This window comes from Patagioenas fasciata, chromosome 8, assembly GCF_037038585.1.
Source record: "Patagioenas fasciata isolate bPatFas1 chromosome 8, bPatFas1.hap1, whole genome shotgun sequence".
In the NCBI taxonomy this organism is placed as follows: Eukaryota; Metazoa; Chordata; class Aves; order Columbiformes; family Columbidae; genus Patagioenas; species Patagioenas fasciata.
Genome location: NC_092527.1, coordinates 5,362,415 through 5,389,683, shown reverse-complemented (window position 1 = coordinate 5,389,683; position 27,269 = coordinate 5,362,415). Strand labels below are relative to the sequence as shown.

The 27,269-nt window shown below is 41.2% G+C and overlaps 1 protein-coding gene across 4 annotated transcripts in view; it reads right to left on the bottom strand.

Annotated features, from left to right (window-relative positions):
* PCDH15 (protocadherin related 15) overlaps nt 1-26,906 on the bottom strand; it is a 684,798-nt gene extending 657,892 nt beyond the window's left edge. For all 4 annotated transcript variants that reach the window (XM_071811575.1, XM_071811571.1, XM_071811570.1 and 1 more), the window contains exons 1-3: nt 26,780-26,906; nt 4,285-4,555; nt 140-206 (exon numbers count right to left, since the gene is read on the bottom strand). The gene's annotated coding sequence lies outside the window, so the exon portion shown is untranslated. The remainder of the gene's footprint in view (nt 1-139; nt 207-4,284; nt 4,556-26,779) is intronic.
* Nucleotides 26,907-27,269: the final 363 nt, after the last annotated feature.

The window sequence follows — 27,269 nt, the reverse complement described above, 5'->3', positions numbered from 1 at the left end:
AACCCAAAGACAGGCAGATTCAGGTTGAGAAAAAAAAATGCATTTATGTCTCCTCCACCTTTAAATGCAGCAAAACTTCTCTGAGTTTTGACACATAAACCATAATTGATGCAAATTTCAAAAGCATAATTTCACTTACCCAAGGAATTTACTCCAGTGTAACCCAAATATCATTCCTTCTTGTAGTCTGAAGAGTACATCCCAACCTATACAAGTGGGAAAGAAAGAGTTTAGCTCATTATAATCTACTCCAAAATACTTACAAATCTTGATATGAGGTCCAGCTGTCACCAGAATGCTGCTACATTCAGTTAGGGAAAGCAGAAGTAAAAACTTCGCTATAATACAGGAGATCAAAAAGGTTACTGGATTGGCTTTATGTGGCAAAGTTTCTGTCAGAAGATGCCAGAAGCTGCTCCCATCTCAGGGGCACGTTTGTAATTGCGAGAACCATCTAACAGCAGCAATACGGCATGACTGCTTCTAATGCAGAATTTCTTGTAACGTGTCTCATCTTTCCTCACCCAGGTTTAAGTAAGAGCTCTTGAGACACCTGGAAGAGACAGATACCCTGTAGCACACATCCTGTGTACACCTCGTCTGATTGCCAATTATGAGTAGGAGGAATTCTTTCTGAACAGCGTACAGCTCCTGTTTTAATGGACACCTCCCCTCCATCAACTGGTATTTTTCTAAATTAGCCCATCTACTTCTTAATTCAGGTCTTGGAACTGGAGCTATTTACTGCATTTTCAAATCAGCATCTTTTTCCAGTATCTCCTTGTCTTGCACCTCAGTTTCTGGAAAACAGCCAGTCTTGAGTAGGACCTGCTACTCTTAAGCAGTAGCAGAGAGTGATGATCCAAACCACTTAACTGCTCAACAATGTCATCAAGTGTTTGCTACCTTTGCATTTCACATGCTTTTCCATTGTGGTCTTGTAAGTAGTTGCACCTCAAATTCCACTTTTAGTCCTTCTGATTTCTTTCTTTTCGCTTGCTCTACAGCAGACACAATACTAGCAATGCTGAGTAATTTGAGAGGATTGCTTTACACAACTCGTAAACTGTACTTTTTTAAAAATATAAGCCCTATGTCATTTCTTTTTGTGGAAGAGCACAATACTGTTGATTCCTGTTCAACTTGTGATTGTTTCCCTCAATTCCTTTTCTACAGACCTCCAATATCTTTGTACACAGTTATTCCTACTTGACTGTTACATCATGCCCTGTTTAGTTTCATCCTATTTTTCATTAAACTAGTCAATTTATACAGTGATTTCTTATTCTGACCTTGTCTTACAACATACTTGCAGTTCCACCTAGCACATCAATATAATAAGTGTACTGTTCATGCCATCGTTTGAGTCTGTAATGAAAACACTGAACAGAACTGGCTCCTGCACAAAGCTCTCCAGATCTCATGCACAGCACCTTTCTCTTTTCACAGAAATACAGAATCATTTTGGTTGGAAAAGCCACTCCAGATCATTGAACCCAACTGTTCCCCCACCCCCGGCACTGCCCCATGACCCTGAGAACCTCATCTCTGCCTATTTAGCCCCTCCAGGGATGGTGACTCCAGCACTGCCCTGGGCAGCCTGTTCCAATGCCTCACAGCCCTTTGGGGAAGAAATTGTTCCCCAGATCCAACCTCAACCTCCCCTGGCGCAACTTGAGGCCATTTCCTTTCACCCTGTTTGATAGTGAACTGGGGATAACTCCTCTCAGGTAGAGCTATCTAACCAGATCTGTATCTGTTCTTTGGTAGTTTCATTTAGAGGATACTTCCCTATGAGACAGAAAAGAACACTTACTGTGTTTGCCATATCCTCAAGAACTGTTCCCCTGTTTCAGGAGAAAATTAGATCAACTAGATGTGATTTTTTTTTTTTCCTTGAGACAAATCCCTTCTGGATGTTGTAATTCTAGGATTTTACAAGGATGGATGCCTTGCTCCAGCATTTTTTCAGGACTTGAAATACAACTTGATAAGCATGAAAAAAATGGAGGGAGGCACTTTGTAAGAGAAAAACCAGAACCCTGAACAGACATGTTTTGTGGCCCTACTCCCTCATTCCTAACGAGACACAGACAACTGTGCTACAGGGGCTTTACAGTGATGCCACAGACAGGCACTTGCAGCTTTGGTAATAAGCTCCCCCGGCTTAAGGAAATGCAGTCTCATTGCTGCAGGGCTCTCTGCAAAGCCACATGCAGTCTCAGTACAGGCTCGTTAGACGAGGCCATTCCGGCAGGCTTGGGAAGTTGTTAGAGGAGACATTTCCTCCCAGAATCAAACCAGGTGAATGGTTCAAAAGCATTCGCTCTGGGTGGACAAGGCTGCTCTTCTGTGCCGTTGATGGAGTCTCAAAAAAGGTGCACTAAAAATAAACCGTGACCAAATCATGTCCAGGGTTTCCCAAAAAATACAGTAGAACCTCAGTTTCTTGATATTTTTTGGTGTTAAGCTATAAAGGAAATCATATTGGTTATGATCTTTATATTTCTATGGTGTAGAGCTGGACCCAAGCACAAAAGGGCTGACTCTGTATTGCCCAGTTCCATACGAAGTCCTATCTTCAGTACCAAGTTATGAAATAGCTAATACAATCACACTGCACTACCAGGATGGCAGCAATCTGCATTCCCTTATTACTTCGGGACACTTCTGCACAAGGTGCAATGCCCTGTGCTGGAGAAACCTGAAGAATATCAGATGCTCCATCTGCCCCAAAAGGACGGTAGCTTTGAAACCTCTGCTTCCTTCAAGCTGCCTAGCAAGCAGTGACAAGAAATCCCAACATCCTACAGGTCCCTGCTGTGCAGCGCACAGCTGGCACAGAGAGCTCAGCACCACACCAGGGAGGAGGTACAGCTGGGAATAAGGTCAAGGTTTTACTGGAATGTTTTAATCTAAGAGAGGGGTGAAAGTCAGGGAAGTGACTTTCACAGACAAGGAACACATGTTGCATAGCTATAAAAGGTCTAACAGATAGAAGACAAATGCTTTAGATGGACAAATGGGTATCCCATTGAAGTCAAAATGGTTTCCAAAAGTATTCCAACTGAAGACCCCGTCAAAGCCTGCGATTCACTGGCAGTAAATGTCACACGATAGCTTCTACCTGGCTGTTTAGGATAGGAAGTGGAGACTCCTTTAGCCACTAACAGAAGCAACTGAGAAGCTAGAGCATAATTACACAAAATGGAATTCTGCCAGGACTGTGAAGTAATATCCTTTACTCTAAGCAAAGCATAGTGTTTAATGGCTAGGACAGTGAGTGTCATTCCTTTGGTGGCTTTTTCCCATTAGCCTGAGGGAGAAGAGCAATCTCTGGTATTTATCATATCACCCCCAACCACACTAGCTCTGCTCCACTCCAGCCATTCTTTAAAAGCCCCCATTTACGGTTTTCCATCAGTATTTCTCTACTATGAAATGCTGAACATTCTTGACATAAACATTTGAAACACAATGCATGACATTTTCCATTTCTAGATTGATGGCCAGATCAATACCGTTTATATCAGTATAAATCTGTACTAGTCACACTGAAGTTACCCTTGATTTGTATGGACACAACAGAGATAAGAGCCCAAACCAAAAATCTAAACAGGGCATTTATTTTTCTTAATCAGGAGAAACAGAGATAGGATTTTAGATGCATAAAAGAATTTAATAAATAATTCATTTTTGAAACTACTTTTCAGAGCCTTTAAGAACCTTTTACCACTACCATTGACTACTGACTACATCCCTGAAGAATCCTATTCAAGACTCCTCTTAGACTGTGTCCCTAATGCCTACTAGGCTGGTGTGTGTATTTGTGTCACTTGAGTATTTGCAACAAGAGAAAATAGATTTTCAATGTTATGAGATTGACCTTTGTAGACTTACACTACATATTGATGAGTTGCAAAGCTGGATGTCAAGAATTGGCTAAACCTTGACTAACTGAAGCATCCAGTGTTTCACCAATGCAGTGAGGTATTTGGACAAGCTCAATTCCAATGATCAGCTCATCCTGTCTCAGGTAAGTCTAGACTGGCAGAAATCGCTAGAGAATGGCCGTTTGCATGCAGTATTATTGTCTGAGTATAAAATAGTTGTTTTGGTCCATGAAGGAATAAGAGACAAGATAACGGCACATCCAAGCGTAAGCAAAACTTAGATAGAAATTTGAGGAATAAGACAAAAACACTACTGTTAACTGCATTTCTTTTACAGACAAATTAGATGGAAAAATCACCCACTGTTTGGCACAAATAGAAAAATACTTACACGACGGGGCAAGCTTCCTTTGCCTTACAGTGTCTGAGAGTCTTCTAAAACTGCAGTGCACATTGTCCTCTCTCCCAGAGACAATGCTGTTTTCTTGGTGCGAGGCGCCACACATCTCTGAACCCTGCTAACAGCACACAAGTGCAGAGGAGAGCACGCGGGGGCGGCCACCGTGACAGCTGTATTTCTTCAATAAACAGTTGTTCTCCTTCGCTGTCCTTCCGCTTTCATGCCTTGAACCTCACTATTACAGTCAGAAGTATCAGTTCATCTGAAAAAAAGGAAAAGCAGTTCTGTAGTCTCTGAACGCTTTACTTGTATCACCAGTAAAGCACCCACTCATATCCCCTGCCTCTTCACTCACCTTTTCTGGAAAACAAAATAAATCTTGCAGCAGTAGTTCACTCAAAAATTAAAAGAAAGTGCTTGTTCCAAGAGAGTGAATGGAGAGTTTTCACAATTGATAGTAAGGGTTGAGTTCAAGGTGTTTGGTATTACAGACCCGAGGTTCCGCTATTGCACGAACTGCCTACACCTCAAGGGGACTAAGAAGTTCAATGTTGTGTGAGAATCCAGTTGGTCTATTCAAACTAAGGTGTCCTCATACTTAAGCTTCCTGAAGTTCTATTCTGAACCTATTCAACGGGAATAGCAGCCCCTTATATCTAAATGTGTACATGTAAATGCTGGTGGTGATGGTAAGCTCCTTTTTACGAAAGAGGCCTATGGGAGAGCACAGCACGCTGCTCAGCTTACTCTGAAAGGGTCTAAAATAACGTCTTTTACTTCCCCTAAACAGAGGCTACAGAGCTGTCCTAAGGCAGACAGTATCTTCCAGCTCTTCATGTTGAAGTCATGCCACTTTCCATGGTGTTAGCAAAACCAAACCAACCAACCAACCAACAAAATCAGAGAAAAATAAAAGGGTAATTGAAGATCAACTGTTCCCCAGAGAAGAACAACAACATGCCAGAAGTACAGTGCTCACTGACCTGCCAAAGAGCCCTGCATTGTAGTCCCTGACCCAGGAACAGTTATTACAATTCCTGTTCAATGTCAAGTGCTATAAACAGGTCCACAGAACAGCAATCCAGAAAGCCTAACGCATACTTCCCTCTTCCTAGAGCAGTTTCCTTAGTGTTCACAAGTGTGTCCTCCAACGGCTTTGGTTCATTTATGAGTTTGAAATGAAACAAGGTTGAGCACCTCCAAAATTTCCAACCTCAGTAAGACACTACATCGCTGATGAAATTCATCAAGATAGTCTAATTATTGTCATAATTTCTGGTCATTACCTACTAAAAAAGAAATAGTAAGAAATGATACAGCAGTAAAACTTATCACAGACATAATGAAAGGAGAATGACAGATTAGAAATACTTAGCTCAAACAAGAGACAAATAGTGGGGGAACAAAGATACATCAGCTAATGAATGATATGGAAACAAACATAGCAAGAAACCATTCTCATGACAGGAGAGCAAGGGATCACTGGAAGCAATTAATTTAAGCTGCTACATGAGAACACAATTTTATATAGCAAAAAGTCAGCCTGAAGATTTCACAGCTGAAAAACATTCTTGAAAACAAGTTAGCCCATGCTTTTGTTTAAATTACATTTGTATGAAAATGAAGTTACATCAGATCATAATCAAATTGCAGACATGAAGACACAAATCTTCATGCTCCAGGATTAAACCAAGTTCCACCGAGCAGAAGGTGGAAGGCCAGACAGATTCCATACAGGGGGGGCTTTCTCCATCTCTCTGAAATGCATCTGATTCAGCAACCGGCCCGAGACAGAACTCTGAACTGACAAACTGTCAGTCTGATGGAGCAGCGCAACTCCGAGATTCTTACTTTTGATAATTTGAGCCCAAAGCAAGAAGTACCTTAACTGTGAAATACAAGCAGGCACTTTCCCTCGGAAACATTTTTGTCTGTTTTTATACTTGATGGGTAAAGCATGCTATTCTATTTATTTTTTAAATTAAGCAAGACATTTACACTATGCCAATGAAACAGTTCTTACTGCAATGCTCACTTGCTGAACAATGAGTGCAGCAATAGCCCAAAACTAAGTACGGTATGTAAGGAGGCTTAGAGGTTGGGTAATTGGGGAGAACCACTCAAAATCAGCAAACTGAACTGAAAAGTCAGTTTAGAAAAACCCAAACTATAACTGAGATTAAAAATTTAGAGTGGCGCGTTTTCATCAAAACTGCTCTAATGCAGCGGTAAGCTCTTTGCTAATGGGCTGTTTTGTTAAGGTTCATTAAGACTTGTGTTGTAGCCAATAAATCTGGTCAGACAGCTAGAAGGAGGTAGGTTTGCCCCTCAAGAGGAGGATGTTTCAGCCCAGAATGTATAGTTTCTTTTCAGACTGTGAAGGCTGAAACAGTATTCATTGCTTATAGTCATCGGTTATGTTTGGTTTCATCATTTACTTCTATTAATCACTAAAAACCACAGTCACACTACGCACATTTGAAATAATCATGTTACTTTCATGAACTATGCTGGGTCTACATGGCTTACGGCTACAGTTTATCTATTTTGAGCATTTAACTTATATTGCTGTAATTTAACATAGTGTTTTTCATGTTCTCATTCAAGCTATGTCTCTAGAACATCAAACACTTTTTAGGACTCAGTAGGTTCCAGTCTGTGTGGAAAGGTGAAGTTCTTATCTGTTCAGAAATGTTTTGTTTTACTATATAGGAGGAAGAAACGCTGTTAACTTATAAGAAAATACTTTCATAGGCTTCAGTGAAATTAGGCACGTACATACTGTAAGTAATTTTTCCATGACTATGTGTAAGCACTACCTAAATACTAATAATGCCACACAGAAAACAAAGGTAGCATTATACTATGTGAAGAATATTAAAGTCAACAAAAAGAGCCATGAGCAGGATATTTTCAGTAAGATTTATAGAACAAAAAAATTCTTCCTTCCCCATACACTCCAGCAAAGCTGCCTTATTTGATTACTGATAAGCTTGCTAGTTTGCAGATGCTTCCACTAGGAATCTGGCTTTCTTTTTAGCACACATAAGCATGGGTCTACGAGGTCATAGAGAGGGAAGAGTCCAGCGATTCCCCCAGTCCATCAGTACTATCTCCCAACAGGGAAACATTTACACAGCTCTCGCTCCTCACAGAAATATCCATACCGCACCCTGCCTCTCCAGAGTGTTCAGTTATTGAATGGTCATTTCTAACTCTGAGACCACTGGCCAGGTTTCAGAGGAATCGCCTCGATCTTGCAAGGCAGTCCTGTTCATCTGCCTTGCTCTTCTTGGGAAGCGCTTCACATTTTGTTTCCCGACAGCATGTGTAAGTTCAATCAAGTATGTCGATCAAGATCTATTATACTGAGTTCAGTAAATCAATGGAAGCATTTATTATCCACTAAAACGTGTGTAGAAAAATCAGAGTAAAAAATAATCTATAAAAAGGTGCAAAATAATCGGCAGTTCTCCAAAGTCCATGGAGACAGAAAAAAACCCAGACTCAGGCAGGAAATATATTCCAAATTGCCAAATCCTTTTAATCCCATTTTTAAGCTGTTCAGGTTCGGTCCATCGAACACTAAGATGTTATCGCTCATCCTCAGAGAAGCTGATACTGCTAGGCAAGTATCAACAGATCCAACTGTTTGTTTCTAGCATACCTAAGATGTTGCCCAACACAGTCTGCTAAGGTACAATTAACAATTGTTTTGAGCACGAGATCTTCTGAAATATCTTAGTTTAAAAAAAAAAAAAAACACACAAATAATAAAATACTTTTGCACAGCAACAGACAAAGCCATACGGAGAGGGGACAGCATTCCCAGTACTCCTGGCCACCTTCCATTGCTGATCAACTCTCTCCACAACTGCCCAAATAAGGCTTTTAATAACCATGTCCCTGCTTCTCAGACTGCAAGCTAACACACCTCAATGACAAGTTTTTACTGAGGCCTCTCTGTGTTGAGCAAAATGAGCTTTTGCTTAATGCCTAATGAAGAACGCCAACTGAATGATCAGACACAAATCCACCAAATGAAACTCACTGGACTGAATGAGTATCTTGGGCCAAAAACCATTATCAACTACCTTTACTGAACCTCAGCAGGTAAAGCAGGGGTTAATGTTAGCAAAATAACTCACTCACTGAACCTAACGGGTGAGTAATTAAACCACCTGGTAATAATTTCTATTTTTCTGTAACCCGAACAGAAATCTTTCCTACCAGCCCTATTATCTTCATTGCAGCTGTTCCCTGAATCACGCTCTCACATCCTCCAACCGGGAGGAGAACAAGTGATATTCTTGTTCCGCAGGGCTTCCTGACAGCCTGCCGGCTGGGCGTAGAGGTTAATTTTAGTCCTCACAATCCTAAATGCTTCTCTGCCTTCATGGGGCTGTCATCTGGCCTGTGAGAGGTTAGAATTAACTCGCACACATCCCGAGCATTGCAGCAGCTCATCCAAGAAGGACATTCGAGTGCAGTTAAGTGCAAGAAGCTGTGCCAGCGCAGCTTGGCTCAGCTGCTGTGGGTCAGGACAGCCCAGGGCACGGCCAGGGAACCCCAAAGGTGCCATTTCCCTGGTCACAGCGAGCCCCTTGGAGACCAAATTCATCCACGTACCTCTTCATCCCCCAGGTCTTTTATGATACACCAGCTGCAGTGTATCTTCACTGTAGAAAGAAAGGATGAGGGAGCTGTCACTGAGTTTTAGAGCTATGCAGACAGAAATTCCCACTAAAAAATGAGAAGGAATCCTGAGTACTGACAGTCTTGTAGCTGCCCTAAGAGGTAAAACATCCCAGTTTCAGAAGATGCTGTCATAGTCACAATGCCAGCACAGAGTGTTCCTGCTTCGCTCCACGCTGCTCTGGCTTATTACAGATGCAATTACAATAGTCCTTCCATTTTCATTAATTCAATGGCATCCCGTGATCTCCATTTGCTGCCGGCTCCAAAGTCTTCCAGCAATTTGTGGGTTTGGCAGGAGGGAGATGAGGGGTAACACTAATTCAGTGTGGAAACTTCCCTAAAGGGAAAATTAGGGGAAATTTTCCTTTTCCGCTAAATAAATGAAGCTATAACATGTTCCGAATGAAGTATGTATTTTCAATTCAGCTAGCACAATAATCAACCCAATATTTAGCAATGACATTAAGGAGCAATGTAGCACATCCTTTTGAGCATTCAGACAGGTTGCCATCTGTACATACTTAGGTATTGAAAGGTACTGTTGGAAATACTATGGCCTACAAATACTGGACTCAAATGGTTTTAATTTAGAGCAGAATTGGGATCCACGCTGAGTTGTACAGTTACGTCTCTGCTCTGCAGCTCGATACTTAAGCAAATTGTTTTATTGTCTGTAGGTAACGCAAGTACCATCACCAATCCTTAAGAGTAACTTCCATCTGTTACTAATAAAACACAGAAATAGCAAACACCTACTTAAAAAAATCAACCCAATTCCTGTATGCAAGTAGCCTTATGGATAATTACAGTGGGACTAATTCAAGGCGATCAATAGGGAAGGCCTATCAGCAACAGAAAATAGAACGAAGAACTGAGGTTCCCGAGAGGAAAAGAGAGAAAAAAATGGAAAAAAGGACTAACACGGTCCGTGAACACAAAAAACAAGTATTAGTAAGACCTGTCTTTTGTTCATATAGGATGTCGGCTTTTAAGACTGAAGGTCCAAAGGCAATTACTTAGCACATTTCAACATTTGCCTATGTAAACAGGTATTTCAGTACATTACTGTCATTTCAAAATATAATATATGCACCTACCTACATGATCACTCATCAATTTTGCATTCAAACCTAAAACAAATTTAGCAAATTTTATTAGGCCATACACATAGATATCTTAAAATTTACAAATTACTTAGCTCAAATTATATTTCTAAAAAAATTATTCAAGACATGCACTATAGTGTGGTAGCATTTAAAACCAGCAAGGCTATAGGAATGTGTGTTTCTGGCAAAATACAATATATATGTATAGACAGAAATAAAACGGTGTTACTTATTATTGATGCCCTCCAATCTACATTGACTATCAGTCATCAAGGTATTAGCATCATTTGAGAAATGTCAATGCTGTGAGAAAATCATGCATGAAAAAACAGACACCCCAAAAGAAATTTTATAAGTTATTTCAATGGAGGGAAATCTACAAGAAAATAAGTAACCAAATTCACACTGATTGAGTGATTTCACATTTATATGGTACCCCCTGACACATTCACGAGCTTTCCAAATGCACTTTACAAATGGATTTGCTAAGTAATGCCTTACAGGAATCATTTTCAGCCCCTCATGGGAGATAGATAGCTGAAGTTTACTATACACAACAGTGATGTGCAGAAGTTAGTCAGAAGTGAAAGAAAGATCAATCATTTGGAACTGTCAATAGAGTTTTAAGTGTACAGCATAGCTATCAAAACTAGATTTGGACCAAAATAATCAAGTTAATATTCTTCAATTACTTAACTTGGGTAACACCACTACAGCAAAACCAAGTAGGTCCTTTTCCCATAAGCAACACACATGGTGAAAAACAGGGAGCACGTGAAGCAGCGGAACAGCTTAGAGAAAACAGGACGGTAACAGCCATAGCGACCTCCAAATTACTATCCCAAGTTCCCTGGTAATTCTGAATTTTTACTTAGAGGATGTCAGCAGGAAAGTGCTTAATGGAGCTCCTTTTCTGCCTTTTGTGAAGATTTGTAGAGCAAGGCAGCATCACAGGTGGGCACAGAATGACTTCTCTTCCATTTAAGAGAGTTTGGTGAGATAATATGGTTAGAGTAAAGCTTTAGGCCTGACAAAAGAGCTCTCTTACTGTTTCTGTCCCTTTGCCAGAAATTTTGCAAAAATCAGGCATTTAGCATTCCATACAATACAAAAAAGTAAGATATGAATCATCTGATTCAACACATTACAAAATATGAAATACTAACAGCTCCTTTGATGCTAGAGAACTAAGGAATGCCTACGCCTTGGCCTCTGATAAGCCCTTAGGTGCTTTCAGAGAAGGAGAAATACGTTAAAGAGCTCTCCAGCGATGAGCAAATTAATCTATATTCTTAACTGGCATTTCTAGTGAAGTATTTAAACAATTAACAGATCTCGGGTTCTAAAGTCTCTTGAGTTTAAATAATGCTCAGAGGAGACCATTTCTTTCAGACTCACATCTCTTCGGATATTTTACCTCCAGCTAAGGACACTCCACAGGCCTTTGAAACCATCCGTTCACCAGAGGAAAAGATGCCCCTTGACGGTACAGCTGCTTGTGGCTGCTAGTCCACTTTTCATTTGGAAGAATCTAAACACTTTGGTTACTTCTCCATGTGAAGGTTCCTCCCCGGCTGTTTTGCTTTCTCTCCATCAGCTGACAGACTGATGCTCCGGTGTTGGTGCCTGCAGAGGCAGACGTGCTCACCCTGAGTACCAGGGGAGAGGTTTCCCTGGCAACAACCACCACGCGAAAACCCACTGGATATCCAGCTACTCCTCCGACTTCTTCTACTTTGGCTCCGCAGAGAGCCAAACTGGGTACTAAGTACCCAAATCAAATCAATTCCAGCGCAGAGAGCGGGGCTGAGCACAAAAATATCAAAGATGTTAAGGTTCTCTTATTTGCTGCTCAGTTTAACTGAAGGTTCCACAGATACGTAGCATTTTAAAGCAACTTAAAAAAAATAGTCTCACTGAAAGAATTTTTTTCTTCAAATTCAAATGATCAGTATTTCTTCTGTATATACAGTTCCTTGAGAATCTTTTTCTTGAATGCAGGTTTAAAATGTAGAAAATTTGAAGTAGCATTTTACATTTTTTCTGCCTCCAAGAAGTCATCCGTATGTTCTTCTGTGGTTTTTTATAAGGTTAATTTTAACAATTTTTTAAAAGAACAAATCAAACCTAGTGTGTTCTGCTAATATAAAACCAGCCGATATTGTTCTAATATATAGAGCTTATTTTGCTATCTGATATGACTTGTGAAAAGATATACAAAATTCAATATTGCATTAATCTAATGAAAGCTTTCCTGATATCTACTTGAGAAATGATCTTTGCTCACCTTAGTGCAATAGTGATCTTACTAAAATAATACCTCCTAGGAAGTCTTTTTTACATCCTTCATGTTGTTTATCATACAAGAGAAGTATATTGCAAATAATACAGCAAAAAGAGTCTATCACATATGTAATGCATTTTAAATCAGTTCTGCATCTCCTACATTTTCTTTCTGCAGAACTCTGTTTAAACTTTGGTCAAATGAAAAAAAAATTACATGAGATGCACAGCTGATCTGCTTCAGGTAAAGACCTGTATTTAAGCATCCAAACCTATGACAGGAGTCCATGTCTGTTCATTCTGTAATCTAACTTCATAGATTCTTAACCGGATGATCCTTATGGGTTCCTCCTTCCAACTTGAGATATTCTACAATTCCAAGTTTTGGCGACCAAAGTTCCCATGTGCCTACAAAACTGTTGCTTGTATCCTGAACTGCCAGAACCCCAGCTCAGCAACTGTGAAATGTCTCAGTGAAAATCACTTGCAACGCACAGCCTAGGTACTCCCATAGCTAAATTCTGCAAGGATCAAGACTGGTAGGCTTGGGAACCTACAGAATACAGAAAATCTACCTAAAACCAAGATGCACGTTTGTGTGAGTCGGTCTGAAGATGGAGCAGTATTTGCCTGAACATCGCCATCAGGAACTGAGAGAACTGAGGCCCTGACAGAAAGAACGCATGAACAATGACTTGGAGAGAGGCCCGAGGAGCAGCATTGTGTTGCACTGTTTCTCCGATACAGGGGGGGGTTGCTGCTAACAATGGCTGCTGTATGGACTTCGCCGGCTGCTTCAGCCAAACCAGCCCCCCTGCCTCCTGAAAGCTGTTGTTATGAGGGTCTCTTCGACCCAGGGACAACAGCTGCCGTCCAGAAGACGTGTGCTCACCTGCAGCCTCAGTCACACGTGTCCCTCACCTGCTCCCTCAAACAATGGCCAACGAAAAGAAGCACACCCAGAAGCTTGCCAAGGGTCCTGAGGTCACCCAATGGACCAGAGAAAGACTCCTGAATGCTGGACACGTAAGCATTGGCAAAAGAAAGCGTGAATCTTTTGAGCCTGCACAGTACGAACCTGGGTTGTGAAATCAAGGCGGAGACTGGGCTGAAACAATGAGAGCAAGGGGGTGCGAAGAAGCATAAGAAATGACTCCCAAATGGACACTGTTGAGATCTTCCCACCAGAGGATCCCGAACCACGACAGAGGACTGGCAGGATTCCATGGGACCAGAGACCAGAGGGACGACTCTGAAGCTCTACTGCTGGTAAACGCACCCTCACTTCCCGTCTTTACCTTTACTCTCCCCGTTTCTTTTCCCTTTTCTTTTTCTTACTCTATCGCATGCCGCTTTATGGGCGAATTAATAAAGTAACACTGTTTGATTGAATCACAACCCCTTTGGTTGCCTTAATTTTGCGTTCTGAGATCAAGGTAAACGAACCATCATGAGTTCATCACCGAGTGGACTGTGACAATGTTCCACAGCAATTCTCAAGCACTGGCTCCATGCTTTAAACTACATAAGAGTACAGAAATTAACCACTCACCATGACATACAAATGTTAAAGCTTTTCTGCCTAGGGAAATTTTGATCGCCTCTCTTCTTTCACCTGAGGAGCCCTGATAGTATCGCTTTAGATGATTCGCGTAGTCAAAATGGTTGGTCTCTGCAGGTCTCCTGGAGCTGCATCCCAGTACAAAACAAAAAATCAAATAGCTGTCTGAATTACATGTACACTCAGTGCATGTTTGGAGGCAGTTCTTCCACTGCACTTTGAGGAGAGCAAAGAAATTGAGCCATATTCATGGGTGTACCAAAATATGCAATAAGCAATATTTTGCCTACTAAAATGTTAGCCTCTGAAAATGCTCATTTTGCTCTTCAAAGAAAGTGCTTTCAAAATCTGTTTGCCCAAAATCTAGTCTGTTGTCCGTAGAGTCTTAATGCTGTCATCACCATCTTCATCACAGCTTTCATATGCACTGAAGAGTCATTTTGGAGCAAAACAGGGTTAAGAGCAATCAGCACCATGGCAGACTGTCTCAGGCTGTCACAGACACAGAATTGTTCCGACAGAGGAAGGTCAGACTCTATTTGGAGCTGTGGAACTGGACCTGGGCTATTCTACGTGATCGGAACAACCTTCGCCACTGACCAGCTGCGCCACCTCACCACACACAAAGGGACTAACGCTCAGAACCTGGCCAAAAGAACAGCCGGCCCTTAATGCAGATTGAATTCCTTAGACTACATTAACGCATGAAGTGAAATGGATTGACTGAAATCACTATTAATCATAAGTTCCCTATACCTTTATCTTTACAGAACTGTACTCTTCTATGATAAATATTTTTAGAAGAAAAGAAAAAAGAAAGTTAGTCTAGTCCATATGACACTTATTTATACTTTTCCTTTCCTAAAGCAAATTTGTTCAATTTGCTTTAATAGAAGCACTGTGGTACTGGGCTTATGATTGCAATTCCTTCTAAAGGAATATAAACATGTACCATTACTATGATACAGCAAACACTGATTCTAAGATAATATACACCCAAAACAGTTCAATGAAGTCTTTTTCAGCATCAGCAATAAGTAATTTCCAATAAAAATTTATGATTTTAGGGACATATACTAAATGTACACTTGCTTATTCTAGGTCAGGTTGGCAATTTGTTTTGCAAGCAATGGAATTAGATGTAGTTAATTTTTATTAGTGTCATGTCAAACAGTATTAGAAAACTTCAACCAAACAGGTTTTTGGCAGTCAAAACTCTCCTTTGAGAAATTATAAAAAACAAACATCTATTTTGGCAGAAGGTATTACAGCATCTCCCACAAGTGGAGTTTTGGTACTTTTTTGTGATATTAAACAGTCCGTCCTTCAATGAGGAGTACTTCAACAGATGAGCCCTGCCACAGAAAAGGAGGTTTTTTCATTATTTCCGTGCATGTTCCTTTTGCCCGCCATCCACTTCACTATAAACAGCAGAAGCACGCAGAGGTGGGGGTGTAGAGATAGAGTCACAGAATCATTTTGGTTGGAAAAGCCACTCCAGATCATTGAGTCCAAGCATAACCTGGCACTGCCCCATGTCCTGAGAACCTCATGTCCGTCTGTCCAGCCCTCCAGGGATGGTGACTCCAGCACTGCCCTGGGCAGCCTGTTCCAATGCCCCACAGCCCTTTGGGGAAGAAATTGTTCCCCAGATCCAACCTCAACCTCCCCTGGCGCAACTTGAGGCAACTTCCCTCTCATCAGCAGCCACACTGCAATTTCTGCTCACACTTAGCTTGTATGTTCACTAATTCATTCCCTAGTATTTGACTGTCAAGACACATAGATATATGCCCAGGGAAATTGTGACATTTGTTTGGTTGCACTTCAGTTGGTGCATACACAGGCACACACATGCATAAAGCATGCAAGTTTCTCCTGTAATTACACTATGCCACAACATACAGACTGCGGCTTTATTGGAAACCGCCCCTTGCCATGACAATTATCCCCATTTCAGAGCCAGCACTCGTGATACACGCACTGCCAGGGAGCAACAAAGTCAAATACTGGACACCTAATCCAACAAAGATAACCTTTTTTTTTTTTTTTAAACCTAATACAAATAAATATCTTCCTTTGAAAACCTACAATTATCCTACTATCCTGATGCCTAGAATTTTCAAAGTTTATTTTTATGAGTCTTATGGGTCTGACTGAAAATCCATAAAATCAGAGACAAACAGAAACTTCAACATACTTCTCCTGGAGGTAATCAACACACACAGAGTATATGAAAGTTACCAAAAATGTAACATTATCAGAATGGGAAGTTCATTTATGTCAATGAGAAGCATGTTCCTGAATTCAGAACAGTTTCTCTCTTTTAGTTTGAACTGTCTGTCCATAACTGTGTGATTTATTTCAGATGAGGTAATTCAAGTTACAGCTCTTCTAGTAATGTGGGAATATGGACTTCCAAATTATAACCCTCCCCAAACAAACTCTCCCACATTAGAGGTAAAATACTCCACTAGGAACAGCAGAAAACCTCTAACGCAAGTGCCCTTGTCAGTAAACCATTCTGAAGAACAAACTATGCCCAGGAAATACAAGAACACTCAAAAAGTCTGTCTTTTACAGATGGCTCCAGTGATTGCTCATCTCAGCATGTTACGATTTATTGTTTAATCATTTAGGACTGGCAGCTTCTGGAAGGTTATAACATTAAAGGGCACTGGTTAGATTGCATACCATTGCCAAACACGTTTTGTACTGCTAAAACTTTTGTTAAATGTGTAAATCATTTTGAGCTTGTAAATGTCAAGACTTCAGCACTCCTGGACTACAACCTGAGCACCAGCTGGTAAAATTATCAGCTGCACCCCCGGACAGCAACATTAACACCCTCTAATTCACTAGGCTCTAAACAAAATACATCCAATAAAAATAATATGATTTGCAACAGCTCAGACTGATGCTATGTTTCTCTTAAAATCTGAACCCAGGTGATGTTGAGAAGAGAAAGCCTGTAGTAGGGAGTCTCCAAGGATGAGACTGAGACTTCCCTGAAGTTCACTGGTGCTTCACCACGCTGACGCAGTAAGTAACACATATGCAGCTTTCAAAACTGTTGTGAATCTTTTCCTGGAGGTCACACATACCATTTAAAGAGAACTGCATTAGTGAGCAAATAAAAAGATACAGTAATTTTAAAGACTTTCCATTATTAGTGCAAAAGCAGTCACAGCGTAGAGTTCTGGCTCAAAGCATGGGAACGGCCATGTGAGATATACTGATCTCTAACCCGTAATCATGGTATGGGAAATACTGATTAAAACTAACTCCTCCTCAATGCACCAAGTTAACAGGGGAAGGTATAAGAAACACCTGGCCATTGCTAAGGCACTTTTCTAGAGAGAAGTGTGGTAAACCTGCATTTATCAAAAGATGAGCAGATGAGACAGAGTTTTGTGGGTTTTTTCTGTATAAAAAAGCTAGTTTAAACTCCCTAAGTCACATCCAAAACTGCAAATATCCTCTGCTTCACAGTTTAAATATGGCTTCTCAACTGTTCCCATGACATAACACGTACACTCCATAACCTTGTGCTTCTGTTGATCTAGTTTTGATCTCCCCTAACAACTGTGACTCATGAGGCAACCAGGCAAGAGCTTCCAGTACAGGCTGGCTCAGAGAGACCAGAGCAGAGCTCCAGCCATAGCACAAAACCTGTGAAAACGGAGGAGCCATCAGCATGTGTGCAAAGGCATGAGCAACCAGTCAACAATCTCTAGGAAACGTATCTAAACATCCTCACCTTTATAAAGCAAAATCACAGAATGAAAGGCTGTCACATTCATGACCCCGGACTGATCCCCTCAATGAATTTAATACAGGCAAGCTTTGCTGAAGAGTTCTCTCTGCGCTAACCACACGGAGCACGTTTTCAGAAAAAGAGATTCTAGATATATTTGCTGATTACATAAGAAAAACCCAGTTACCCAAGTCTAAATATCATCACCCAAAATAAACAGTAGCCCCTAGTCAAGTCTTTGCTTCACTAATGAAGGCTCTATGAATACTGATCTCACAGGGTGATGAAGTTTTGTAACTGTAGTGGTTTAATAACTGATCCCATTCTTCCAGGAAGATCTTCCCACCTTCCTGGCTGTCTCATAACACATAGGACACGGTGTCAGAGTAAGAAAGACCAGTTCACCAACAGGCAGTGGCCAAAGGTACGACTACATAGAAATAAGTCTGGATAAACTTTGCCGTACAAAATGTATGGCTTGGGCAAATCCATCAACAGCATAAGTGAATGCAACTCACTGTGCAATGCTTTCTCTCTCCTCACAGTTATCAGATGTAAATTGTGGGGCTCCCCATGTCTATACACAAATACTCCCTGCAAATACAACTATTTATTCACATGTACTTTTGTATTTTAGACAAGAAAACACACATCTTTACTTTGTGTTATTTTATTTGCTAGCGCATCATTAACAATTACTTGTGTAAATGTGGGGTTTTTTAACTATTCAAGCAATATAAATGAAATGGGTTCAAGCAATGGAAACCCTTCTTTTCTTTCGTTCTCCAGATGAGAGAGGGAACTGAAATCTGAGGATTTGAGGTTGTAGTAGAATAACCAAAAAGATCATATAGCTTCATGCTTTTGCTAGAGGTAAATCCTGCATTTGCAAGCACATATCCTGTGCTCTAATTTTTTTAAAAAATGTAAATAATGTAACTTCTACCCTTTTTTTTTTTGAGATTTTCCACAGTGTAGTGTACATCAAGATGACTGTTATCTATAACACACTTAACATACTGGAAAAGTTGAGAATTTTGATGATACATGTAATGAAGTAGTTTGTGAGAATACAAGAGGTAGTGATTAAACGCCAAGGAAGCGAACTTCTTGAACAGCAAAGTGGGACATCTGTTCCTCTGCTTTCCAGTCTGGTTTTTTTTTTTTTTCTGTCAATTTGTAGCATTTTCTCTGCTCCTCCTACATCATCCCAGTTTTTTTCCTTTCCTGTAGCCACTCCAGCTTGGCAGCTTCCTGACTTCCTGTCCCAGACCACGATTTGATTTTGCTTCCCTAACAAATGACACTTTGGCTTTGTTTCTTCTTGTTCCAAATTACACGTTTTCTTTTTTCTTTTTTTTTTTTTTTTTAATAGAGCTTCTCCATGTGCTCAGGGACCACTGTCGGCTCCTTCAAATGTACTGAGCAAAGGCAGCATTAGCACATCAGCCTGTGTGATTTGTATAAAGATAGGATGGACTGGAGGTCGGCAGAGGTCTGGCTCGCTAGCTGGTCAATCTGATCCAGGGAACACCTCACATTTCTTTGATATCAAACTTTTGGTTTGGATTACTTGTATTGCTGAAGGGTAATTACACATGCTGCTACAAGCTACAACACATGTGAGGGCATCAAGGTAATAGATGTGAGGGTAAATGACCTTCGAGTACTTTGAAATGACACAGTCCCCTGAGCATCCTGGCAGGGACTTGTTGGTTGGAGGAAACATTAAAGTCTGCAGCCTCTTAGTTTCCCTTGCAATCTCTTTCTCCCTGCAGAAGTTATCTACCTGTTTTACAATTCAGGACTCAACATCCCAACAGTTACAAAATCTAATTCGGAGTTCCCGTTAATAACCACAAAAGAATGCAAGGGGAGGTTCTGTAAAAACAAATAACAAGAAATTGACTGGGAGCTTTTGGAATCAAAATCCATAGTTATGACAAGTATGTAAGCAAATTAAGGGAGAAGAGAGAGCTATGTAGCAAAGAAGCAATAAATATGAATATTTTTAGTGCTCACTGTGCTCAAACTGGCCCCAGCCTGCTACCCAATATCAAGGCTGGATACTAATAAATTGCAGACATCAGACAGAGAAAGATTTTTAAAGGGGGCCTACGAAATAGAGAGGGAATGACATGGAACAAGGATGGTGTATGACAGATATTCACTCTCCCAAAGCACCTACATAGTAAAAAACATAGAAGTGATGGTGTGAAAACTGTGGAGAGGGATCAGATAATTACGTCAAAAAATACGGGCACAGCAATAGTCACAGCAATGATTTAAGGACAGGACACTGCAGAACTCCTCATCCATGCCAGCAGCTTGTAAAGATGAAGTCAAAAAGACCATATTTTTACATGGGAAGAGTGTCAGAGGAGACATTTAAACCCAGGGAGGGAGTGAAAACAATGACAGGTGGCGCTGGTAAATCTTATTGGAATATGACAGATAATCTAAAATTTACATTTCTGAGGTAATTTCTTTCAAAGAGAATAAAATGTTCCAAAAGCAGAATAAATATAGTGTGCCATTCACTAATGACACAGACTCAAACAGATGTCTTACTTCTAATTAACACATATCCTCTAAAATTATTCACGTGTGCCCCTTCCTGGGATTGTTTTCAAAGAAGAACAGGTGCACGATGTCTCAGATTAAACAGTTTCATGTAACATCCTCTTCTTTTCTGTACTCTTGGGCATACTCATCAGCCCCTCTTAGTTATTCTCTTTATACTGGCAAATCAATCAAAATCAATTAAATTCTTACAAAATCTTAACCTTGCCACAAAAATATTGAAGAACCTTCACTAAAAAGACAATTTACATAACTTCTGTATTAGAAGTTAATAATAGCATAGGACAGATAATTTTCCAATGCTAAAGAAAAACTTGCAATTATAGCTACTTAAAAATCTTCGCTGTTAAAATATTTAATCAATGCCAGGCATTGTTAAGAAGTTAATGCCTAAGTCAGACAAGTTTCAGTAAGTACCTAAAGGTAATTTAATGGCAGTATTTTAAGACAGGTCTCATTATTATACTATGAAATGGAACTTGGGATTCTGTACCAAGATCATACATCAAGACAACCGATTAAAAGATGCATACTGAGTGTCTGATATAATTTAAACTTTGGTGATCTTAAAATACAATACGCTCTGTTAATTGAAAACACACTGCATGGATAAGAGGTTTAGTCATGAGCCTTGGATCAATACATTATTTTAGCTCTCTTTACAGACATTCCTAATGCAGGTATCACTTTGAGATGTGACAGTAAGTATCTTGTCATGTGGGCAGAAGCAAAAATCCATTCAGATTGTCCATTTTCCCAGGACTGGGACTGCTAAGCCTGGGGAGGGATGACAAAAGCATGTTTGACTGCTCCTTCATCATCCCACAACAGCACAGTTATGATTCAGCCATTCCTTCTGTAGGCACAAGCAGTGAACACCAGGACTCCCTGCCTTCTGCTGTCCTGCTACATAGCAGCTGCTGGAAGCACGTTTAGAAAGCCTTAGGCTGGCACATTTGCACAGTATAGGGTGCCCAAATCCAGAGGTGTAAGGCCTAACTTGGCTGCATTTTAACAGTTCAGGGACAGGAGGAGGTGTAGAATCTTCTGCCTTTGAATTTCAAAACCCGCTGCTTCCACAGAACAGCAGCTCCTCCTGACAAGTTGCTTCTAGCTTTATTTTATTCTGTTGGAACGGGTGAGTCTAATACTAATTTATTAAAAGCACCCTTCTTGGGTTTCTTTGTGGTGCTCTAGCTGTCAGTTTTCTCCCTTCTTATTTATAAATCATGCTTCCTATTTATCCTAAGGAGCAACTCATTTTGCTCTCCAACTTCACAGGCTGTCAATTGCAAACACTAATATAAAGCCCAGTCTCCTAGAGCTTTAAAATACGCGTAAGACATAGCTGCAAATTAGCCATGATGCACCTAAGAGCTCTGCAAAATGCTCAGGTGAAAATTAACACTTCAGTTGCTACGAAAGCTCGATAGCAACCCTTGCAAGTTGTGCCCCTGCCACAGCCACCACGTCACCTAAGCCAAGCAGCTCCACCAGCTGCCTCACATCAGCTGCTACTGCCCCAGCTGGGGATGCTAAATGAACACTGGGCTGAAGGAACAACATTCAGCAGTCTATACCATAACATAAAACCCTGGAGAATTTAATCCCACTTCATTTGAGAAGCTCCAATTCTTGGCTGAACAAGAATCCACTTGGTGAAAGGTTTTAATTAAGCTTGCATTGACAAAGTCAGAAATGGTAAAAGAGGGCTGTGTTGAATTTTTTTTTTTTAATAAAGCACTGGATCAGCCACAAAAGTGACCGTTCCCGACTTGCAGGAAGCAATGACCAGGGTAAACTGGAGCATGAGAAATGGTTTTAATGAGACTCAACATGTCAACGAGGTTTTTCTCCCATCCTGCTCTAACCAGTTCATACATCATGTTCACATGGCTACCTGGCCACAATATACAGTGTATGTACACGCACCACATCAGCGCAGCAACATTGTTCACTGAGCTTGGGTAACACCAAAGCTTCCTAGAGCCTACAACAGGCCTCTGAAGCATCAAAAAAGCAGCTTCAGGTGGACCAGATGTCTTTTTGGATACTTTACTTTGATTTTTGATCACAGTCTCTGACAGCAGAAGTCAGCTAACAAATAGCAAAATAAAACTTATAAATTAATAGCAAATAAGACTTGATAATTTAAGACAAGCACAAAATGATTAAAATGTATAAATGGTTACAGGAGCAGGTTAAGTGTTTGTTTCCCCTCTTCATCCCACTTTCAATACTTGACAGGAGAAGGGACTGTTTGCATCCCTTGTTTCAACTTCTGGTGTAGCAGAAGGTATCAGAATGCTAATACCCGCAGTATGCGCTGGCCCACAGTGCTGGATGGAATTGGTTTGACCTTTTCAACATGCTACATTTCAGCAATTCACCAGCTTCCCCATTTACAACCTCAGCAGCCATGGGAAAGCAAGGGAACATCCACTGAGAACTGAAAGAGTGTGTGAAAACACACTCCAAGAAAAAGAAAATCTACTGAAGGAGGAACATCCAATCCATTCCTGTGACAAAGATGAAAGAAGAACAGAAAATATCATAAAACTAATTCATTTTCTTGAGAAAGCCAATAAGGAAAAAACTGTGTCTTTTTAGACTCTTCTGTTTGTAATTCCCCTTGACCTGGCTTGGGTCACCAGACTTTAAAGCCTTCTGAAAAATCTATTTGCAGATCAGCCAGGCTTATGACAACTTCAAGGATTTTAAGTTACTACTCAAGAAAAACAAATTATGGCATAGAACCCTCAAATATTCTTGCTTTGTGCTGTTTTCAACAGGACATGCTTGAGACAGGCAAAAGACAGAGCTCCTCCGAGGGAAAGACTGGGGCTGCACAGTGCCCTTTCCAACACACCAGGTGCTCTCTGCTACAGAAATTAAGTGCAGGTGCAATCCTGCCAGGCACTAGAGAGCCCACTGTCACCTGTCACATTCGAAGGCAATGACTATTTTACAAATAACAGAAAGCAAAAAAACACTTCCCACTCCACCCCCTTCCCCATTCTCACAGACACAGAGCAAAATATTCCATAGTACAGAGGGAGAGAAAGAGTTTCAGGTCGTAACTCCAAACATGATGAAGAAAACACGCACAGTTCACATCTGCTTAACGTTGCCTCATATTCAGAAGCAACTGAAGCAGATCAGAATCAACTCCCAGCGCTGCTAAACCCAGCCCCAACTATAAAGGAACACAGAGGGTATAAGCAAGTGCTTGTATGTAAAGGCCGGCAACCCATTTTTATTTTACACACCAGCCTTTACCCCAAGCAGGGGAAGCACAAAGGACAGTGACCTCAGCAACGCACCTCTCTCCCTTCCCTGGCAGATGCCTCGACACTGGTCTACTGAACCATCTTCTCCTGGTTTATGTAGATCTGTGAACTTTAAATTATCTTTGCAGTGGCATAGCTTCAAAACCAAGGAGTCCCCACTTCCACCACTCCCCATTCCAACCATTTCTTCTCATCATTAGCAGAGACGAAACATAGTGCCCCCATGCTGGAAAGTAATTTAATCTCTCCAAAAGGTGTAACGATTTTGCATCTCTAAAACATTTATGCTGCTTTCTCTGTTTCCTGGGATTAAAGAGAGGTGGTGCTACAAGGGTGATCAACTCCTACAAGGGAGAAATATGGACTCTGGGCTGGAAATCCCTTTTTTTTTTCCAAGAAACTGGCAAAACCCCATTTAAAATAATGACGGAAATATTTTTCGTGAATGACAGTGCAAACATGCAAACAAGTACAGATTTCATGAAGCCAGTTTACAAGCTAATAAAGACAATATGCATTTTCATTCATCTAAAGACCACAACTTTTTCTTTGTTATACCTATTAGAATTACTCACAGTTAAAAGGTCATGGAATGTCAGTGCCACTACAGTATGTAAGCTTCTAAAGTCTAAGCCCAAAAACCAAGGGGATGTGAGGTTCCTTCATTCTTTTTGCAGTGTTCAGTGTTCAATGGATTCATATTTTTCTTCCAAGTGGTAATTTTTGCGCAGATACAAAGCAGCCACAAAGGTTTTTGCGATCCCAGGCTGAGACCTTTCCAAGACTGCACAAGTTAAACCAAGTTTGGTGGTTATTATCACATTAGAGTGAGATGACTAAGGGCTGTCACCGATGCGGGATGTTTCTCTCCGAGGTGACACACAACCTGTCTCTCCAGAGCAGGGCTTTGGGTCAGCAAGTGACAGTGCTCAAAGAAGCAAAAAATCCTGTGTGTGTGTGGGCAGCCAGGTGAAGTCTGTATTACTGGGGCTGAACAAGCCAATCAAATATATGCCAGAATCAGACAGACAGCTAATTAATCTTCATGCTTTGCATCTTGCTGAAGCCCCTGTCTTATTAATACAACTCATCTATAATGCTAGGACTCATCTGTTGGTTCCTGTGGTAAGCCCTATGTGTGAGGTCACAGTTTCCTTGCAACCATTTGGCAAAGGGCGGCAAGTATTCCCCTGTTCCCCCATATCCACAAAACACATTGATGCTCCCTGTCCACAACCCACTGCCTGCTCTCCCCCCTGCTCTTTGCTTCAGGGTCAAGGTGCACAGCTACACTGAGGACCTGGATGGAGTTTTCTCCCCTCTTAATCAAGAATATCCTCCACCCTTCCTACCTCTTCGGGACAACCAAAGAATCTGACATCAAGACACGGTGCTGAGTGGCTCTCCCTCTCCAGCCTGCCTGTTTATTAGAAAATTAGCTAACCCCTCATTAACACCTTCTGGAACATGCTTGCTACGTTTTTTCATAGGCATGCTTCCATATCTAGGCGTGACACAGGGTAAAATCGTACCATTATTCACGCACCTTCCGGGAGCTCCTTGCGACTGCTGCTGCTGCACCTCGCAGTAGTCAAACTCAGCATTACAGCCAAACTATTCAGCTCATCCCAATGAATCACATCCACAACACGCTCTTAATATTGTTCTGAAGAGAGCTGTATTTCATCATACAGCTTCAGCATGTAGTATTTTTAATATTTAAAATCCAGGCTTCAGTGTGTAGCTGGGTACCATGCCAAACTAGAGCATTTTCATCACAAACTGAAAACTGTCCATAAGTCCACCCCCTTCCACTTGAGATCTCCTGTTCTCAGCACTTAATTTGCACATTTCTAAAGCCACTCTTATAAAACACTGCCATTCTCACCCTTTCCTGCAAAAATCTCTTTCAAAGACATTTTTCCTTTCAGTTAACAATGATCATGCCTATTTACATGTTGACTGCAGTCAATTTTCTTTTACAAAAGGTTTAAATAACCTTCAGCCTTACTGCAGTTCAATACAACTGTCCATCTCATCTTTATTTAATGGTTTCTTATCCTCCAAAGCTTGACAAACAAGACTCTCAAACTTTAGTTTCAGAAATCTAAAATAATCCCTTCCTTTCTAAACAGACATTTACAATAACAAGAACTGTATGTCCTGATGAAGGCCCTAGTAAGAGCAAATCAGAATGGAAAAGGAAAAACCAAGCCACAACCCACACCACATTATCCTTATTCTTATGTGGCACTGGTGAGGCCAAACTTCGAATCCTGGGGTCAGTTTGGGCCTCTCACTACAGGAAAGCCCTCGAGGTGTTGGGGCAAGTTCAGAGACAGAAACGGAGCTGAGGAAGGGGCTGGAGCACAAGTGTGATGGGACACGTAGATGAGGTTCTGAGGCACATGGGTTCATGCCAGGTTTGGTTAATGGTTGGACTCAATGATCCTTAGAGTCCCTTCCAACCAAAATGGTTCTGTGATGCTCTTGTTGCTTTCTGAAAGTTTCCATTGCTGTCCTTTCCCTTCTCATACTATTGCTTATCCCGTTGCAGCCCCTTCTCTTTAAAACACCCACCTGAGCCCCTGTTTCTGGATCAACTTCTTTTCAGCTGGGCCTAAGACTTTCTCCTGCTGGTCTAGCAATTTTAATTATCTTTTTCTTACATATTTGCACAGTCTGTGACAATCACAAAGTCATTAATAAATATGAGCACAAGTAAGGGCCCCAAAAGTTGCACTATTTTACAGCATATGTTTTCCCTGTGAACACTTTTGTTCTTAAAGAACATCTTGCTGTATAAGGATGATGCAACTCACTGTCCTGGTTTTTATCAGTCAATACTAAAATCAATACAAATGTGACACTGTGGCAGAAAGAGCCAAACAGCATATGAAAATGGACTGAATATCAGATTTGTCTCATTACAGAACTCAACGATTTATAAAACCTGTAATGAATGAAACATCACAGACTTAAAAAGGGCACAGTATTTTGACACCTCCTTACATTTCACACCACACCGCATGAACTTTGTGGCTCCAGCCCACTGAATAAAAGGAAAAGAAACGCTATTTAGAAACCGTTAACACGGATTAGAAACACCATCCCGCTGGAAGAAAAAACGCGCTTCCCACATGCCAGAATTCGTGTGGTGAAAACAAAGCCCTTGCTGGCTCAGGTGAGAGCGGAACAGGGAACGTACCAGATGTGCTGCTGCCGGCACACACCCGCCTGCTCTGCACAGCACAGGGGTCCCTCGAGGGAAAACTGACGGGGAAGAGCGTATTCCAAGGTAAATCTCGTCCTCTGCTGGGCAGTAAACGGAGCTGCCGCAAAGCCGCGGACCTGAGGCGGCAGCGGCCTGCACTGGTCACAGCCGGTTCCAGCCGGCCGGCGGGCACCGCCCCGCGGCACTCCAGCCAATCAGAGAAAGGTCCCTCATGCTGCAGCCAATGAGAGGCGGCTGTGGGGCTCTGTGAGGTCACAGGGGCAGAGCGGCTCGCTGGGGAGGGTCCTCTGAGGGTCCTCTCTGGCACCGCCTCTGTGGCAGGAAAAGAACCGCTCCCCCTGCAGAGTTTGTCAGTTCGTGGAGTTCCCACTTCAACCATTTTCTATGCATTCTCACCTCTTCAAAAATACCATTCCCTCAGCTTTCACGGAAGACCAACATTTCAACTGATAGCGACTACATT